The sequence below is a fragment of the Arachis hypogaea genome, chromosome 3 (genome assembly GCF_003086295.3).
Source record: "Arachis hypogaea cultivar Tifrunner chromosome 3, arahy.Tifrunner.gnm2.J5K5, whole genome shotgun sequence".
Lineage (NCBI taxonomy): Eukaryota > Viridiplantae > Streptophyta > Magnoliopsida > Fabales > Fabaceae > Arachis > Arachis hypogaea.
The window spans coordinates 121,552,443-121,562,479 of NC_092038.1; the positions used below are offsets into that span (position 1 = coordinate 121,552,443).

Sequence of the window (10,037 nt, forward strand, 5' to 3'; positions counted from 1 at the left end):
TAATCTTTCAATCCAAATTAATTTTGAATTCATCGTAATAAAATTGTAATCCTTTTTAAAAGTTCATGTCTTTTTTTAATTTAAACCAAAATTAAAGCGATAGGTATCTATCTTTTAACTCTTTGAAAAAAGCTAAAGTGGTAGTTTTCTATTTTTTTTACTTCTGTTTTTTTTTCATGTATAATAGTATTTGGATAGTATAGTGATCAAAACTAATTTTTAACGTATAATTACAAAAAAATTATAATATTTGGATAGTGGTGATTAAAAATAATATAAATGTGTAATCACCAGACTGAATTTACTTAAAACATATAAAGTTAAGAAAACTTTATAAAAACATACGTTAAGGGACAGAAATTTAAGGTGTTATAATGTGTGAGAATCGAATGCAAGATACTTATGTTGAATTCACAACAGAACGCACTAATTGATAAACATACATTTGACCCTCATTGCAAAGACAAAAGCAGATAAAATCATCAAAATAATTATTTCAATTTCAGTTATTTAATTTCACAAGTACAACAAAAACTAATAAAGCACCATGCATCCCAAAACTAGTACAAGTCTTTGAAACTGGATGAGAAGGTGGATTTATTGTAGTAATAAAAATGTGGTGAAAACTCGGTTGCAGTTAACTTTACGTGAAGTTGATAACTGAGAGTCGTTAGATGATTTGACTAAATTTTTCTCTAACAACTTTCTCAACTATCAACTTCATGGGAAATTGACTGCACCTGAATTTTCACCTAAAAATGCTGAAACTAAAACTAAAGTAAGAATGTTTTGTTGTGAATACATATCTAATTTTCTCCATCAAATAGGTCAACTATAACAAGTGTAGTTGGACCATTACTTCCTTTCCGCGTCTGTTTGATTTGATTAATCTTTTGATAGTCATCATTGGTAAGTGAAAAATCAAATATTTCTAAGTTTTCTTTCATTCTCTCTTTATTATAGCTCTTCACCGCAATAGTTACATCCTGTTCGTACAACCACCTAAGGCTCACCTGTAACAAATTCAAAAGAATTACAAATAATTAATGGAGAGTTATATGTAGTGATGCCAAACAAATAAACAAGCTTAGAACTAGAATAATTGATGCATATCTTTGTTTTTTTTTTTACCTGAGCAACAGTTTTCCCATGAGCTTGTGCAACGTCCTTGAGCAATTCACTATCCATAACATCGTTACTATCCCAAAAGGTTCCTTTTGCTCCCAAAGGAGAATATGCAGTTACAATTATACCCTTGGCTTTGCAGTATTCTGTTAGATTCTTTTGTTGCCAGGAAGCATTCATCCCAACCTGTTGTTTTGTTTGTGGTGTTTCCAATTATAAGTAGTGATCCAACATTTATGAATATAAACACATAAATAAAAATTTTTATGGAGAATATATTATGTACTTGATTAACCGCAGGAGGAGTTGTAGCAAAAGAAAGGATGTGTTGAAGTTTTTTGATAGAAAAGTTGCTGACTCCAATTGATTTTGCAAGGCCCAATTTATGACATTGTTCCATTGAAGTCCATACCCCTTTTAAGTCAAATGGCACCAAGTCATTTTCGTCATCATAAGAGGCTTTAAATAATTCAAGAGCTTTTGGCAGATCACCATTATAATTATGATAAATTGCCTACATCACAACAAAGAGCTTGTATTACTAAAATATCATTCAACAGAGCTTTCAAAATTCCTTCAAGCATTATTGAATTCAATGATCAGCGAGGAAGATCAAGAAAACAAATTAATGCAGTTTTACACCAAAAATGGCTATAATGAGCGCCTCTATGTATGTCTAAAGAGTGAGTGTGTTGTAAGTGCGCGTGGTTTTTCTGTCAATGTCATTAGTTTGAAACTCAACAAGTAAAAGCATCTGTACCAGAAGATGATTGTAAGAGAAAGATAGGGTTGAAAGGGTACTCTAAAACAAATTATGCACATTGTGGACACTCCTTCATAAATAAATAAAATAAGGAAAGATATATGATGCATACCAGAGCCTCATGAATCCATTCTGAAGGAATGCCTAAATCCTCAATGAACTGTTGCTGAGATTCATCTGAACTCCAAATTTCGCAGTACTGGAACAATATCTCCCGAATCAAATTCACATGAAGAAATTGACAGTCTTCTCGAAAGGGTAAATGAAGGACAACATATATGGCCCAATGGCATTTTCCTAGGCTCAAAAGCTGAGACACGAATCACATGTCTAGAACATGAAGATCATTAGATTTGATAACACCCAATGCTTCCAAGACTGCTCATTGATGCCATATCATGTGATAATCAAGTGGATCAGGGGTTGAAGAGAATGCACTAAACATAGCCTTCAAAAAGCTAAATTCTCTCTCTTCACTATAATGAAGAAGCCTAAGATAGAATGAAATGTCAAAGTGTTTATCTGCATTCCAGCTGATAGCCTCTTCTGATGGTCCTTCATCAATAAAAAGTGGAACAGGATATGGAGCCCTTCCCTCATCAAGAAAATGCTTATATGTCTGAAAAGCAATGGGCAATGATGTGTCAGGCGGCAGTTTGTACCACATCAATAAACCTAAGAACCTCCTCCAATCAATATCGACCGCGTGCAATGCATCGTGAATATTTCCTGCAAGCAATTCATATAGCATCACTCTGTCGTTTTCAATGAAACTAAAATCCAGACCTTTCTTTCTCTAAATATCAAGTTGCTTTGAAATGTCAGAGCGATTCACAGTAGAACCACCCGCCTGACTTAACAAACAAGCCAGCCTCACATCTCCTTTGGAAGCTGCCAGTTGCACTGCTTCATCTAGTTGCCGCCCAGTGAGGAATACAAAAACATGTTGTAGATAATCAGAGTCATTTAGAGAGCTTATTTGGTTTTGAACATGATAAGAAACACTCTCTCGCAACCAATAACTGAACTCTGCCCTCCTCATAAGTGGGAGTGCTTCTTGGTCAACATCTTGATAAACTTCCTTCATATCCTGCATCATATCTTCCTCGTTGTCAGCACCCAAAGATTCTACTTGACTTTTTTGTTTTCTATCGAAGAAAAGAACTCTAATTAATTCCCAGGTCATTACTTGATGTGTTAAACCCAAATGTGTAGTGGAAGACAACCCTGGTATAGTCAATTGCCTCTCAATAATATCACAGTAGCCATGTGAAATATCTGACAACATTGAACAATTCGCTTCAAGCTTTAGAAGTTTCAATTTGCAAGGACCAATTCTAACCTCTTCCTTCACATGGTTTATTTCTTTGTGAAAATTTAATGGAGATATCAAGGCAGATTCAACAAGTTCCTCACTCACTTTGTTATTTTCATCCCTAACGAAATTGTCAAAAGCAACTTTCTCCAAACTGACAACAGATGATAATACCTTGTACTCACTACCACTTCCTACATGTGCACCAGAATGTACAAGAATGCCATTAGGTCCCCATCCAACTCGGAATGACTTCCCCATAAATAGACCTGCATCTACAATATTGCAAGCATAGTTTGTTGACACTGGTGTTTCATGCTTGAGGTCTAACTTAAAACCTTCCGCTTTTATTGTCTTCAGAGGCATTCCCTTATGTTGCTGAACCATCAAAATAGACCCAGGAGAATTTGCATCAAAACTCCCATGTTTATATTCAAGTAAAGGAAATGGAGTTTTCCTTGCAATTGGTGGAGTAGATCTATGGGGCATTGCCTGAGCAGAATTTTGCAAAGGCCTTGCATATTCCTTACTGATGGATGCTTTATGACTCAATTCCTCAGGCTCTTCTTTATGTGGGAACATCAATAATCTCATCTCTCTCATTTTAACAGGGTCAAGCCTTAGATGAGCTGGAAGAGAGTGAGAAAGTTCAATCCCGTTCATATTTGTGGAAGGTTCTTTATCATCATCATACATCTCACCATCAGCATCATCCATGACAATGTCTTCCTCGTCATCTTCGCCAAACCCGAATCTACTGAAGTCAACCAAGAATTTCCATTCACAAGAAAATCATCTTTCCTGTCTTTAGACTTCAGTAGTTCAGTATCTAGAACCAAAACTACTTCAGCTGCCTTGTTAAGGCCTTGACCAACTGCAGGTTTATCATTTTCATCACTGTATACAACTATCTCATGTTTATAAAACTTCACAATTTGATCTAGATCCAACCCCCTGACATCTGTTTTCTCAAGAAACCTGACAGATCCATAACCAAGCCTCCCAACAGTGAAATTAGGAACTCGGGTACAATAACCGGGGTCAAGGAGTTCCTGGGCCACTAACTCCTCCAGAGATGGTTTAGTATAGTATCCAGGGGAGTGCAAGATTGGCAAGGAAGCTTCCGTTTCTCTCATGCTCTCATTCAGTGGAGTAATTAAGCCTTTTAAAACCCTTCTTTTTTTGCAGTTATGCACAGTGCACAAATCAAAGAATCTTCCTGCATCAAATTCCATCACACGGCCTGTTCAAGGTGACATGTTGCTCTTCAAAAATTACAAATCCAAGACAACTCCCTGATATACAAAAAGCATATCAGATTGGAATTGCAAAAGAAAGTACCTACACAACAATCTCTAGGACAGAAAAGTAAAAGTAAAAAAAAAAAAAGACATCCCTACAAGACATACAAAGTATGGTGCATATCAAACTAATAATACTAATAAAACAGGGATTAAATAAGGTTTATACTAGAAAAATTAAATTTGCAAAACAACTACACAACGGTGGAGCTCTTATCCGGCGTATACCCCCCGAGATGCAAGGGAAATACTTTTGTTTAACATGACCAACTATTTGTTCGTTTACCAGGTTCGGCACGAAATCATAAATAAGCAGATTATTTAAGTAGAATGCCCTTGGCAGAGTATATCGATAGCTCTCAAGGAGGACCCCTCATCCAAGGTTTTCCTTGAGTTGGCGAGAAATACCTTACTAAGTGTAGAGTTGTCGTGACACACAATAGTTGAAACATTCTTATTCTTTACTTTCTCGTCTTGAGCTCGCCTTGCCGGATTATTCAACCGGACCTCTACAGAGAACGCTCTTTTGTTCCACGACCGAAGGAAAGCACTAAGAGATGATGCTTCCAATGCTACTAGCGATGTGTATCGGCACGCACTTCTTTTAATGTGTCGTCTTTGTTTTTCGTACCCGATCTGGGCAAAGCACCTGATCTTTATCAAACGAATCCCATGAATGAATAATTCTTACACAATTATATATTAATAGTGGTAGAAATAGAAGGAAACAAAAATAAATAAAGAAAGAAACGAACAATAAAACCAGATTTACAAAGACATTGAGCTGAATTGCAGCACAGTGAAGTATCGCAACATCAATTTAAGAGGGCAAAAAGAAAATAGTTGGCAGTATAATTGCAGAGTAACTAAATATGAAGTAACAGCGGTTGGAAACTGAAAGTAACTAAATATGAGTAAAAAGATACTCACAGGCATAATAGAACGGAAGAGGTCACAACAGAGGGAAGGGGAGGAAGGAGCGGGGAACGAAAAGTGAAAAGACGAAAGAAATTTTTGGTGCTGAATCAATTTGGGCTTCCAAATATTTGGGTTTTTATTGGGTTAGGTTGAGTTTATTTTAAGACCCATTAAGTTATCATCGAACTGGATCATTAATATTATGTTTGGTTTAAAAGAAAATAAGAGGCCAATAAACCATAGTTCACACGGCTTTCTGCCCCTTCTTCATCTCAAAGGTCTTGGATTTGAGTCCTACCAACTGCAACCGAGAAGGAAAAATTGGTAAATATGTGAAGAGTGTGTGGGTGTGTATTGTGTACCTAGGAATGAGAATTGTCCAAATTTCATTTCTCTTTGTTTGGATATCAAAAAAAATAGAAAGAAAAATTTTTTTGGTGTAGATCCCAAATTATTTTTTTTCATCCATTAGAAGCAAGAAAACAAGAAGAAAAATGTTACTTTTAGTATATTTACAATACTACCCCTAATTCTATTATTATTAATAATTATTAATATAAATTTAGTTTTAATACATTATTATAATAAAAATTTACATTTAAACATTATATATGTATTTGATAAATAATTTATAAAATTATAATATTTTATAATATTCATAAAATGCAATAAAACATAAATAAATAAAATATTTATACTTTATTTTATTATAAGGACATTAATATAACTTTATACGAGGTAATGACCAAATCAGTACCCGAAAGATTGAAACGTTGACATTTTGGTACCTCACTATTGTATTTGACAAAAAAGTACCCGAAAAATTTTAAAAACTGACAAGCATGTCCAAGTTATTGCCGGACCTAAGCTCTGGTGAGGACAATGCTGACCTGGACACCGAATTTTACTGACAAAACTTGTTTTATTTGAGTTGTAATTTTCAATTAAGTAATTTGTTAGCCTAGGTGGAAAATAAATTAATTAAAATTGATTTGGCCTCCAAATCAGAGCTCTTTGCCCTAATCCCCAATTAACAAGTGCTATAACTAGTTGGTTACCTACTGTGACTTAGTGTTTCACTAGGAGTAAAACTGAAAGGTCAAAGAAAGAGGGAGAGACGTTGCTCTGTGATCTTGGCGCGAAGAAGAAGGAAAACGAGGTGAGAGAGATTGTCGAAGTCGGAGCGTCAAGTGTGAGGGTTTGCTAGTGGCATCATCGTGACTCCATTCTTTGTTAGGAAGAAACCTACGAGGAGGTAAGTTCGCCTTCATTCCATCCTCTCATTTACGTTTCGTTTTTAGACAGCATTATGATAATTTTGATTGTTTTAGTAGTGAGCCATTTTTGTTGTTTGTTTTCTGTGCTTGTAACTCCTTTTTTAGATGGATCGTCTAGTTACGTTTGTTTATCATCACATGGGTGCCTTGAAAAGGGGTGGGGCGTTAATGTGATATACGATGGAGGTTTGGTAACTGAGATACACAGGGTGAATGTGGAGACATGTAATTTATTTTTTGTTGAGGGGTTATTTCTAGACTTGAGTTACCCTGGATACAATGAGGTGTACTGGCTAGAACCTGGTTTAGACTTAGGTAAGGGTCTTATAGTGCTTAGGACAGATGCTGAAGTGATGAGGATGTGTGAGAGTGCGATGAAGAATGACAATACTGTACACCTATATTTTGATCACCCCATTGATGTGAACCCTGAAATCATTGATAAAGAAGTCATGTCTGATGGTAGCAGTGATAGTGTGGTTGAAGTCAACCCAGGTGGTGATAATGTGAACGAGGTTAATGAGAAGGAGAATGAAGGTGTGAATGAGACCAGAGCTGAGGTTAATGAATTGAATATGGCTTTGAGTGTAGTTGTGAAGGAGACTGTGAATGAGGTTGTAAATGAGGCCACTGTTGATTTAAACGAGTCGAACAAAGGTGAGAGTGGTGCAGGGGAAGAAGCTGCGAATGATGGGAATGAGGAGAAAGGAACTGAAGGAGCATTAGCTCCACAGATGGGTGTTAAGAAGGTTAGAAAGAGGCATCCAAGACCACCACCTAGAGGTTTATCCCGAGAAAGAAGAGCTGCCGAAAATGAGGTTCCTGAGAGTGATCCTCGAGAAGGTAAAGCTGAAGCTGTAAATGAACCCACATACGAGACCAATGCTGATGATGTTAATGATCCGAATGAAGGTTCTGATTTTGGAGAACCAGTTGTGGATGAGTTGAGGTCAGAGGAACCTGTTACAGAAAATCCAACAGGTAAAGTTGATTCTTTTTTTTTTTGGGTTAGAGGCTATGTGAATAAGCATTGCATCAATTCTCATGTATCTCAAATGATTCTGCAACAGATAATGTAACACAAACAACTGGGAGAACTAACACAAGGAGAAATCATCCAAGACCTCAACCGTCTGGGCAAAGAATTATACTTGGAAAGGAGGATCAAGCACCAAGGGTAGAGGTGCCTAACCCGAATAGAGAAGATGGTGAAAGTGAACCTGAGATGTACCAATATGAGTCTAAAGAACTTTGTAGCCCTCCTGCATCTGACGATGAAGAGGAACCTGTATTTCCTCAACATAATCCCAACACGCCATATGGGAAAATAACTCTGGAGTTGAATATGGAGTTCGAGACCATGGACCACTTCAAAGCAACAGTGCAGAAGTATAACATACAAATTGAGAGACAAGTATTCTATCTGAGGAATGAGAAGAAGAGGTGTAGGGTGATTTGCTATGACCCCGATTGCCCATGGTTGTGCTACTGTGCCAGGACCAACTACCCAGCATCCTTTCAGATAAAGACATTTGTGGACAAACATATGTGTCCCAGAAGCAACAAGAGTAAGTCTATTAGTTGTTCTTGGGTTGCTGAGGAAATGGTGCCAAAGCTCAGAATCCATCCCAATATGCTACAGAGGGAGGCACGGGAGTGGTTTAAAGTGGAGTATGACATATCAGTTAATGAGAGGATGATGTATAGGGCTATGGACAAGGCCAAAGAAGTTATTGAGGGAACAGAGAAAGATCAATACCTAAGGCTTAGAGACTATCTGAACGAAATCATGAAGGCTAATCCTAGTTCAAGAGCCAACATGGAGACTACTCCACAGCCAGAGGGGTTGCCTAGGTTTAGAAACTTGTACATCTGTTTGGCTGCTTGCAAAAATGGATTTAAAGCAGGGTGTAGACCCTTTATAGTTTTGGATGAGACGTTTTTGAAAGGCTACTTTAGAGGGCAATTACCAACTGCCGTTGGTCAGGACGCGAACAATCAACTTTTTCCAATAGCGTATGGGGTTGTTGATGTAGAAACTAGGGAAAATTGGAGATTCTTTTTGGAGGAGTTGCACACTGACATAGGGGACTACAATGAGAATGGCTGGGTTTTTATGTCAGACCAGCAAAAGGTGATATGCACTAAGACTATTGTATTTGAATTCTTGTGTGTTTCTAGATGTAACTTCTCGAATGTCTCCTAATTAATTGTGGTAACCATTCAATGCAGGGATTAATACCAGCATTGGAGGACATAATGCCGGGGGTCAAGCACAGATTTTGTTGTATGCATATGTGGAGAAATCTGAACAAGAGATGGAAGGATAAGGAACTTAAGGCAGCATTTTGACAATGTGCAAAAGCAACAATTGATCAAGAGTTCAATAATGCAATGACAGCTGTAAAATGGATCAACAAACAAGCATCGGAGTATTTGTCCAAATTTGAACAAGAACAGTGATCGAGATCAGGATTTTCAGAATGGCCAAAGGTAGACAGTTTGACAAGCAATAACTGTGAGTCATTTAATTCAACAATTGTCCGTCTGCAGCGGAAGAGCATTTTGACAATGCTTGAGGAGCTTAGGTTCTATATCATGAAGACAATGACAACTCACAAGGACTCACTATTGGCTTACACTGGACAGATAACCCCTGTACAAGTCAGTAGGCTAGAGAAAGAAAAAAGACAAGCTAACTACTGGGAAGCACAATGGTGTGGTGATGATGAGCACAACCAGTTTGAAGTAACAAAGTGGCAATATAGAGTGAGAGTCAATACACGAGAGAGGACATGCTCATGTAGAAAATGGCAGCTGACTGGACTACCATGCTGTCATGGGATTGCAGCAATCCAGAGAAAGAATGAGAAGCCTGAAGACTATGTCCATCACAAGCTCACCATCGAGGCATATAATAGGACTTACCAATTTCACATTAGTAGCATACCAAGTCAAGAGTACTGGGAACATCACGAAGGGCTGCCATGTCTGCCCCCTCCATACAAGAGGCCTATTGGCAGACCTATTAAGAAGAGGAGAAAGGATAGCACTGAGCAAAGCTTTGGGAACCAATACAAGGCCAAGAGAAGATACGGACAGATAACATGCCAAATCTGCAAGAGGGTCAGTAATATTAATATCTATTTACTTTAGATTTTATTTGCCATTTCTAAACTTGATGAATGCTGATTTACCTTACTCATGTGCTTTTTGTAAAGATGGACATAATAGCAGAACTTGTCCTGAGAAAGGAATTGGATGAGGAGCTGAAGAACCAGATCTTGATGAGGAAGAAGCTAGGGAGCAAGAAACTAACTGGGAGGAGACCATGGAGG

General features: G+C 37.4%; 1 pseudogene; it reads right to left on the reverse strand.

The window, feature by feature from the left end:
• Window positions 1-472: 472 nt before the first annotated feature.
• Window positions 473-5,428, reverse strand: LOC112791147 (nuclear pore complex protein NUP96-like; annotated as a pseudogene).
• Between the last annotated feature and the right edge of the window lie 4,609 nt (window positions 5,429-10,037).